This window comes from Zea mays, chromosome 10, assembly GCF_902167145.1.
Source record: "Zea mays cultivar B73 chromosome 10, Zm-B73-REFERENCE-NAM-5.0, whole genome shotgun sequence".
Classification (NCBI taxonomy): domain Eukaryota; kingdom Viridiplantae; phylum Streptophyta; class Magnoliopsida; order Poales; family Poaceae; genus Zea; species Zea mays.
In genome coordinates, this window is record NC_050105.1 from 98,133,158 (window position 1) to 98,144,060 (window position 10,903).

Genomic DNA, 10,903 nt, shown 5'->3' on the forward strand with positions numbered 1-10,903 from the left:
ATCTGTTGTTCCAGTACCATTTCAGCTTCCTGGAGGTTCTATTTGTAGTCTACGTTTGTGACATCAACAAGGTTTTAAAGACGTCCGACTAACCGCGATTAGTCGGCCTTATCGTCGAAGTAAGCACGATTAGGAGCTTCGACTTGATTAGGGCGACTAGGAACCGATTAGTCGTCCTAGTAACTGACTAATCGCGATTAGTTGCCCGATTATGTGTTGTGACCAACTAGTTTATGTCTGGTTTGGGCCTGTAATCTATCCTCTGTTCTATAGGTCGCGGCCGACCCACCATCTCTACAATAAAAAGTAGAAACCCTGTGTTGCCCCTATTGTACCATAGCGGCCGCACAGTAGCCGCCACCCCTTCTCCAGCGTGCGACTGCGCCCCATCTGCTCCGGCGACCCTCTACTCTATCGTGACCCTCTGCTTCATCGTGTGGCTGTTGTAGAGGCCTCTGCTCGAGCCTCCGCCCTCTAGTGTAAAGTGCCCGCCTCTGCTCCATGCCTCCACCGGAGTCCACCGTCCAGCGTGTGGCCGTCCTGAACTTCAGAGTTCAAACTTTAGAGTTCATAGTTCAGACTTCTTCAAAGTTCAGACTTCCTAACCACTCTAGAGAATAGCAAACTTCTTCAGAGTTCATAGTCTGTTGTGAACTTCAGACCGAGATGAGGACCCCTTCAGACGGTGATGCATTTGTTTTTTTTTCTTATTCACTTCTTCAGCAGTATTGTGCGTGCCTGCTACAACTATAGTGTACTACTGTACTGTGGTCCTGCTACAACTATATATATACATATGGTCTTGTTATAGGTGAACGACTATAGGACGACTAGGAGTCAACTAGGATCGACTAATCGTGATTAGTCACCTTATCGGTGTTCAGGCGACTAGAGTCGACTAGCCGACTTTAAAACCTTGGTCAGCAACCTTCCTGCCACAACATCGACCAGGGAACGCGGGAAGCTAGAGATCAAATGCTTGATTACAAGTGACAGGTTCACCGTCTCCACGGCCCAGACGCAGTCAACGTGCGAGAAAGCCCAACACGCAGTATGTCTATAACACCTCATATCCATCAATTAAAATAATTCATTACTAGTTATTAAATTTAGTAGAGAATACATTAAAATTTAAATCAAGTGCTTGATTTCGTTCAACCATTTTGGGAACATGATTTTTTGTTTGCTGATGATTAATTGATGATTTTATTTATAGAATACTTTTATTGGAAACCCAAATTTTAATTATAATATACCTCGGTCTAAAGATAAATATTTAGTATTTTAATTATAAATATTATTATTAGTTTTATTATAATTTTGAAATAATTAAAAATAAATTTATCTATATTTTTATAAATAACCTATTCAAAAAATATTTGAAACCCTAGCCGCGCTGGTCATTTTGGCTCAGTCGGCCCACTAAGGCCCGATAGCTGCTCTCTCTTCCACGTGGGTCGGCCCCGTCCCTGGACCTCTCCGCTGTAAACCCTGGATAATTCTTTAAGGAGTATTAGCTAGTTTTTATTATTTTATAAGAATAATAGTAAGACTTTAGTTAAACAAGAAATAATATTAGAGTTATTTTAGTTTGTGCTAAGACATGTCCCTTTTAAATAAATATGTTGGTGAATTATTTCACCCGAATTACACCTAGTGGGTTGGATTTGTTTGGCTTTGCCTTTCTTGTCATATAAGGTCTTGACAAGGCGAGCCACCTCTTACTTTAATTGATCATTTTTCTTTGCAATCTCATCCGAACATGTTTCTATAACAATATTCTTAAGAAGAACTTGATCGCAAGGGTTAGAATTATCAATTAAATCAAAACAAGAAGTAGAAGCATCTTTCTTAATAATTTCAGGAATTTCAACCAAAGATACTCCTGGGGTGCTACCGATGTTTTCTAGCTTAGTAGTTAGCTCATTATTATGTATGCTAAGAATTTTCATTTTTTCTAGCAAATTTTCAATGGCTTCTTGAGAGCTAGCTAACTTAGCCTTAAGTTTTTCATTCTTTTTAATAAGGCCGTCATTAGTAGCTGAGGATGGAGCACTAGACTCTAATTGCTCAATTTTAGTTGATAGCTCACAATTCAAATTTGCAAATATTTCAAATTTTCTAGTAAACATTTATAATCATTTTGAGAGCTAATCAACTTATTTTAAGGTTTTAAGTTGAGTCTTTTGTTTAGTGCATACATCCTAAAAAAAATTTACGGCTTCCGCAAGCTCATCTACGGAGGGCTTTCCCTCACCTTCATCATCACTACCGCTATCATCACTAGAGGATGGAATACTCATTTTACCTCTTGCCATAAGGCACTTGCGTGTTGACCGTGATGAGCGTGATGAGGATCGGTGGCTGCGCGCCTTTGGAGGTTCATCTTCACTTAAAGAGTCATCCCAAGTTTTGACACTTTTAAGCGCCTTGCCTTTGCTCCTCCCCTTTGTGGGGTCGGCCATATTTGGACAGTTGTCCCTGAAGTGGCCCTTCTCCCCGCATGCGAATCATCCTCTCTTTCTTTTCTTTTTCCTGTCAATGTTAAAGAGAAGATCGTCGACCTGCAAGGGCACACCCATTAGATTAATCTTGCGGATCATCCACATCAGTGGCGGAGGATGAAAAAAATTTAGGTATGGCTCTACACAACTGGATTGTATAATATTTAGCATACAACCAATCAACTTGTAGAACAACTCACGATATATATAAAGAAATAGAACATTGTCTAAAATGAAAATAAATTGCTACAAAACATGTAATTGTCACACCTCTGATTTGCAAATTTGCGACTTCGTCTTCTTTCCCTTTGATTTGGCATCATTGTCACCTGCAAGTTTGTGACAAACATCAACATTCAAACAATCAAATTATCCAACAGAAGCGGAAGGCCTCGGTGGGTGCTGCGCGTGCTCGGCGGCTGGAACCTGGAAGCGGAAGGCCTCGGCGGGCGGAAGCGGAAGACACAGTGACCTCGGCGGCTCGAGCGGATGACGGGCGGAGTCGCGGAGCGCTCGGGCCGAGCGGACGGCGGACGGAGGCATGGAGATGCTCGCCTGCTCGGGCCGTCGAGAGCTCGGCGGACGGCTGAGTGACGAAGGCGCGGAGGCGGAGTGGCTCGGTATCTCGGTGGACATAGGTTGTCTGCCTGGCCGGCTGAGCGGACGGCACTACGGGCTACGGCAGTCGGCAGGTCGGCAGTGGTGGACGAATCACGGAGGCGCGGAGGCAGACGGTCGGACAGAGGCGTGCTCGGCGAGTCGGCGGACGATCAGACGGGGGCGCGCTCGGTCGGGCGGAGGTCGGGCGGAGGCGCTCGACGGACGGTCGGACGGAGGCACGCTCGACGGACGGCGCGTCGGCGCCGGCTGAGCGGCTCGGGCGACAGTGATGAGGAATTGAGGATTTAGGGTTTAGATGTGGGCCGGCGCTGTTCTGTTTTTTTGTATGGCTTGGGCCATAATAGGCCATAATGGGCCCTCCGCCCTTGATCCACATTACCTTTCCGACGCGTCGGATTGTTTCTTCGTCCTCAGAGGATGATGTTGATGGTTGATTATCTTCATCATCATCACTTTCTTCTTCCTCCTCTTCATCACTTGAGGAACTTAGAGTGGGAGCCTTCTTCTTTCCTTTACTCTTTTCATCACATGCAAAAGCATATGACCTTTAAAAAGTTGGCTCCTCTTGTCGACCCATTTTTTGAGACATCTCAAATGCCGCAATTTTCCCAATCACAATGGTCGGGGTCATTTGACTCAAGTCCTCCATGTTGTGAAGAATTGTGATGATGCTCCCATATCTTTGTTATGGTAGTAGGGAGATAATCTTCATTACAATGTCTGCATCACCTAGCTTATTAATGTCAATAGAATTGAGCTCATTGATGATTAGATTAAAACAAGAATACATATCTCTAACAAGATCACTATCCTTCATACCAAAAGAATTATACTCATTTAAGACTAGACAATGTTTTTGCTCACGGACATTGGATGTGTCGTCATGGAGCACATGCAATTTTAGCCAAATCTCATAGCAGTTTTTAATAAAAAATTGATTAAAAAATATCCATGCTAAGAGATTCATACAAACATTTTTTTGCTTTAACATTTAAATTAATTTCTTTTTCCTCCCTCGTGGTTGGTTTCTTGAGATTTTTAGGTGGTTTCATCCCGTCACGAGTGACTCTCCAAACACCTAGATCAACGGCCTCTTGGTAACAAGCTATTCTAGCATTATAATATGAGAAGTTAGTGTCGTCGAAGTGTGGTCGCCTATGAGTATCCATCCTCTTCCTTTAAAAAGTGTTGGCTCGTTTAGCGGTGAAGCTAAAACGTTTCAAATGAGCCAAACCAGGCTCTGATACCAATTGAAAGAAACGGTGACGCCTACGAGGGGGGTGAATTAGGACTTCTAAAACTTTCTCTAAACTAGGCCACAAATAAATCCCTAGAGCAAAACCTATGCAAATAAATAATCTGGAATGTGCAAACTAGGTTTTGTCTAAGTGTTGCTATCTCTACCGCAATGGCTAAGTTTCAATCCTAAATGATCTAACTATAAAGACAAGATTGAAACTTAAATACTTAATATAAATGTGAAAGGTAAAGAGCAAGGTAGAGATGCAAACTCTCATGGATGACACTGGTATTTTTACCGAGGTATCCAGAACCACGCAAGGTTCCGACTAATCCTCGTTGGTGCCCCTACGCAAAGGGGTATCCCACGCAAGGGCCAAGCACCTAGGTCGAGTAACTCTGTAGAGAGTTGTGGGCCTTCTCCACGCGCAAGTGGTGCTCAGCTTCCGGTTCCTCCCGGACGCTGCCCGCCATCTCCACTAACGAGCTTGCGACCGAAATGCCACGAGCCTCATTCTCTCCGGTACACGGTGGCGACCGTGACTCAAACACGGTTGTCACGGTCTCACAAGACTCTCGTCCCACTCGGTACAATTACAACAAATCACGCAAGAGCCGAGGGGTTGTGTGGTTTTTCTAAACTCACTCAACTAACTAGGATTCACCTAGAGCAAGCGCATAAGCGGTCTAACTAAACTAAGCAATTCACAAAGCACCTACGTTAATCACTGAGTGATTCTATTAAGCACTTGGGTGTTTGAGCACTTGGAAATGTCTACAATATGACTTGGTATGTTGCTTGGGATCCCACACCTTGAAATTACTGGTTGGGGGTATTTATAGCCTCCCCCCACAATTGTAGCCATTGGACAGAAGCAACAACTTTCTGTCAACGGGCGCACCGGACAATCCGGTGCACACTAGACATGCACTGTTCACTGTCCGGTGCCTTGCGACGTCATCCGACCGTTGGGGTCTGTAGCAATCGACCGTTGGATCCGACCGTTACCCAGACTGTCCGGTGCACACCGAACAATCCGGCGCTACAACCCGAGAGCACCCGTTGTGGGCCTCTCTACATAGACTGCCCGGTGTCCCACCGGACATGTACTGTTCACTGTTCGGTGCACCACCAGCGTGCTGGCTGACTGTCCACTTCGTGGATTTCTTCGCTGATTCCTTGGGCTTCTTTTGTTCTTGAGTCTTAGACTTCTACGCTTCTTTTATGTCTTCTTTTAAGGTCTTGCATCCTCAATGCCTTAGTCCAATCCTCTTTGCATCAAATGAACTAGAAATACAAATACTAGCAAACGCATTAGTCCACAGGCTATGTTGATCATCTGAAATCGAAATGGACTTAAACATTTCCTATAATCAATTTTGGTGTTTGACAACCATCACAAACCTTATGGACTAACTAGTTTGCCTAGTTGATCATTTCTCAGGTGCATAAGTTCATCTACAACTATTCTAAGTCGATTGTCTGGAATACCGTAGATTATTCCGGACAGGAGAAGCTTTTTGGGCGTGGACCGTCCGGGCCCTTGCGGCGGACCGTCCGCGACACCAAGGTGAGCCTCAGACAGGAACACTGCAAAAACACAAGTTAACACTATGGAACGTTTGGTGGAGAAGCGAGCACCATCCGATACCAAGCGCGGATCGTCCGGCCTCAGGCGCGGACCGTCCGGTCGTTGAAAAACCAGAAAAAACCCGAAGGTGACGGGTTCGGTAAAATGCATTTTTAGCGTCCTCGCGGACCGTCCGTGGTGCACGGTCAGACCATCCACGACTGCTTTATCTGACATCTGACGACGCATTAAATGCACTATATCTGTTGATATAGTCGTTACTGCTGACCGTTGCGATTTTAGCCGTTGATGTGCAGGCGCGGACTGTCCGCGATCGGTAGAAAAGGAGCAACAGCTAGGAAGTGGTTGGAGGCTATAAATACAACCCCACCACCTCCATTCACATAATCCAAGCACTCGACTCATACACATTCAATACAAGAGCTAGCAATACATTCCAAGGCACATTCAAAGCTTCCAATCTCTCCAAGTTCCACAATTAAGACAAGTGATCATTAGTGATTAGTGACTTGAGAGAGTGTGATTCGTGTGTTATATGTCGCCCTTGTTGCTTGGTTTTTGCAATCGTGCTTTCTTCATCTCTTTCTCAACCTTCTAAGTGAATTGTAAAGCAAGCAAGAGACACCTAATTATGTGGTGATCCTTGCGGGGTCTTAGTGACCCGTGTGATTAAGAAGAAGCACTCGACCGGCCTAAGTGACCAATTGAGAGAGGGAAAGGGTTGAAATAGACCCGGCCTTTGTGGCCTCCTCAACGGGGACTAGGTTCTTTGGAACCGAACCTCGGTAAAAAAACCGTCGTGTTCATTTGTGTTGATCTCCACTCGATTTGTTTCCCCTCCCTTCCTCTCTCTAAAGGTCCCTTGCTCATATTGATTTGAGTTGGCTGCCAAAGTTATCCGTATTGATTGAGCAACTCCCCTATCTTCCGCACTCCGAATTATTTCTAACGCTAACCCCGGGCATAGTGCGTGTTCAAAGCTTATAATTTTTAGGTTTCGCCTGTTCACCCCCCTCTAGACGACTTTTATCATCAAACACCAAAATTCCTTTAGCCAAATGGTTCGGGGTCCATTTTCCTTACAGCCGAAACCGAGTGGCTGGCGCCCTCTCACGACGACCACTGAATTTGTCCAAAGATGCCCCAATACTTCAGCTTAACATCCTGGCAAACTCCTCGGCAGTCCCAAGCTGGCTTTTAGAAGTGACCAAAGGATACGAAACTGATCAAAGAGCCCAAAAGAAAAATCACTACCCTTGCCCACCGGTGGAGGGTTGGATTCTTTTACCTTGACAGATGGAGTGATTCGACACAAGAACAAGGTGTGGCTGGGTTTCAATCCTGCTCTTCAACGGAAGGTGATGGCTGCCCTGCATGACAGTGCATGCCCTTGGGATCACTTGGGAATTCGTGTGACATATCGGTGTATCATGTCCACCTTCAGTTGGCCGAGGATGAAACAACAGATTGGATCTTACGTTCAGTCCTACTCCATACCAAGCTTGTTGACACCTTTTTCGGGCGCCAATCACTCAACAAGAACCGGCAGCTGTGCTCTTTGCACAGGCGCAGACGGTCCGCGGCCAAGGGTCGGACTATCCGCGACCTAGAACAGGGGCTAGGGTTCCCTGCCTGACGGCCGGACGGTCGGCGCCCTAGGGCTCGACAGTCGGCGCCCTGGGGCTGGACGGTCCGCGCGTGTGCAGGGGCGGCGGAAGGTCATCGGCGGCGCCTGGATCTCGCTCCCGGGAGGGACTCCGTCAGAGAGGAGAGATCCTAGGAGTTGTCTAGGCTCGGCAAGCCGACCTAGACTCCTCTAATCGACGTAGAGTCAAAGAGAAGCAAGGAATTTGGGGATTGAGAGGCTAAACTAGAACTACTCCTAATGCATAAGGTAAAAACGAGAAATAGACTTGATTTGATCGATTGTTCGGGGTTCAATCGGCAATAGCCCATCATCTATATAAAGGGGGAGGTCTGGATCCGCTTCAAACTGATTTCTGAGTTAATCCCACGGTTTTAGGTAACAAATCCCGCGAGAAACTAGGAACCCTAACCGACTCTGCGCACGCGCGGACCGTTCGCGCCACCACCGCGAACCGTCCGGATCGCGGACCGTCCGGCCTCAGGGCCAGACCATCCGCAAAGCACTTTTGGTCTCCAACATATGCCCCCCTGCCTTTTGGTGAAGGTTGACGAACCAAAAGCATATGAACTAAACCTGATGTAAGTCACCGGCTTTTCAATATGGAGATCATTTAATAAAGCACCAATGTATAAAGGTCGTTTCAGATTGTATCTTTCTCGGCCATGATCATTTGATCAATGGATCAAAAGGAATAGAATGGAGGTGCCCCCCAGTCTGGATAGACAAAGGGACTATACATGTACCATGGATTCATCATTGTACCATTCCATGTTTGAACAGGATAATATACTGACTATGAGTAAACGGGTGGAAAGTACCCTGGTCTCATAGGATGAATAGGCAATGCTTGTTGTGTCGCCTTTCGGGCCGTTTTGTTTATCCGTTTCGTTTTAGCAGGTGACCGAGGTTTCTTCGTTGACTGATCACGTAGAACGGTCTTCTTGCTAGTATTCTTGGAGAGCAACTGATCAAAAGTAGAGTCAGATTTGATCAACCGACCATATGTGTTTTGCTGTTGCGTCTCTTTCCCTTTTAAGGCTTTGTGTGGAGGTTGATGCCTTTGGCCATAGGCGGACTGTCCGGCAGAGTTAGCCGAACCGTCTGTCTGAGCATCGGACGGTTCACACGTAGGTGCCATACCGTCTGTGATGCTCAGGCCAGGCTATCGTGCTTGGCTCATTAATTGTGCCTGCCCCGGTGCCTCTAGACTTTTTAGCCTTATTTAAAGGGAAATAGGGTCAAACCTTTTTTTCCTAAATGATTTTGGTGGTTGAATTGCCCAACACAAATAATTGGACAAACTAGTTTGCTCTAGATTATACATTCTACTGGTGCCAAAGATTCAACACAAACCAATAAAAAGAACAAGTTAGGGTTCAAAAGAAATGAGCAAAAAGGAAACCGAAGTGTTCCCTGGTATGGCGCACCGGACTGTCTGGTGTGCCACCGGACAGTGTCCGATGCACCAGGGGCTGTACACTCCAAACTCTTCAGCTTCGGGTTTTCCAGGCGCAGCTCTACTATAATTCACCGGACTGTCCGGTGCACCAGCGGAGCAACGGCTATCTGCGCGCAACGGCCGACTCTGACGGATGAACAGTGCAGCACAGTAACGCGGTAGAAGTCAAAGCAGCAGGTTAGAGGGGCACCAGACTGTCCGGTGCCACATGAGGACAAATCCTCCAACGCTCGACCAGCTCCAAGCCCTAACGATAGGGTGATGTGGCGGCGCACCGGACACTGTTCGGTGCGCCCATCGCCAGTAGCCTTCACCAACGGCTACAATTTGGTTGGTGGCTATAAATACCACTCCAATCGGCCACTTCAAAGTGTGGGAGTCCAAGCAACATTCCAAGTCATATATTTGACATATCCAAGCCCTCCCAAACACCTCTATTCATTGATCCATCCTATACACAAGATTTAGACCACTACAACCAACACAAGTGCCACAAAAGAGAGAGAAAGCAAAAGAAAGCTTCTCGTGTGAGTTTAGCAATAGTGCCTTGTGAGAATCATTGAGAGAAAGTGTGTGCTACATCTTGTGATCATTCGCGTGGAGTTTTGACTCCCATTGAATTTCCTCCAAAGTTTTGGAGGCTTGTAAAGCTAGCAAAAGACACCTAAGAGTGTGGTGATCCTTGCGGGGTCTTAAGTGATCCTTGAGAAGAAGAAGAGCTCGCCGGTCTTGGTGATCGGTGGAGAGAGGGAAAGGGTTGAAAGAGACCCGTCCTTAGTGGATTCCTCAACGGGGACTAGGCCTTCGAGGGCCGAACCTCGGTAAAACAAATCACCCATGTCTCTTGTGTTTATTGCTTGTGATTTTTTTGTTCTCTCCCTTTCTAAGTTCTCTTGCACAACTCTTTTATTATTTTGTGTTGCTTCAAGTTAAATTCACATTTAGAGAAGCAACTCCTTGCAAGAAAGAACTTGTGTTTCTCCTCTTCTTATCTAAGCCCTCTTGTATTATTTTCCACTAACATTTCTTGTGGTATTGCTATTGATTAAATTCCGCACTCTTTGAAAACAATACTCATTGCAAGCAAAGGACTTAGTTTTTATACTCCGATAATTGTGAATCTTGTTCTAACCACTAATCAAGGGATCTAGTTTAGTGTAAAGTTATAATTTTCAGGTTTCGCCTATCCACCCCCCTCTAAACGACTTTCAATTGGTATCAGAGCTAGGCACTTCATATTGAGTCTAATAACTCGAAGTGATGGCTCAAAGAAGATCCCAAAAGAACAAGAAGACCAAGGAGAACAAGGAGGTAACTCTTGAGATATTTCTTTCCGATTGTTCTAATTATGATTCATGGGCTACTAGGGTGCTAAATGCTTTTAGAACCATAGATCCACGATTAGAACAAATCTTATACAAGAGTATTATACCTCCTAGTTATGATAAGAAAAATACTTCCGAGGAAGATCAAAGATGTATACGCTTAAACTATCTAGCTTATGACATCTTAAGTAATTCTCTTAACAATGAAGATTATCGTGCCTTCATATCGAATTATAATGAATCTATTCATGATGCGCATGATATTTGGACTAGAATTAAAATCAAATTTGATGAGTCCAAACATGATAGTTCATTTTGTGCTTCTACTTCCTTTAGTCCTTGTGAAACTAACCCTTTGACGGAAGAAGAAGAAAATGAACGATGGAGACCAAACGATGAATTCACCTCTCCAAAAGGTTTGTCCTCCCATTTCGATTCCCACATATGTTGTGTGGCTAATGAAAATGATAGCAGAAGCACAAATGAGGATGAGGAGGATGAACGAAGCTTCATGC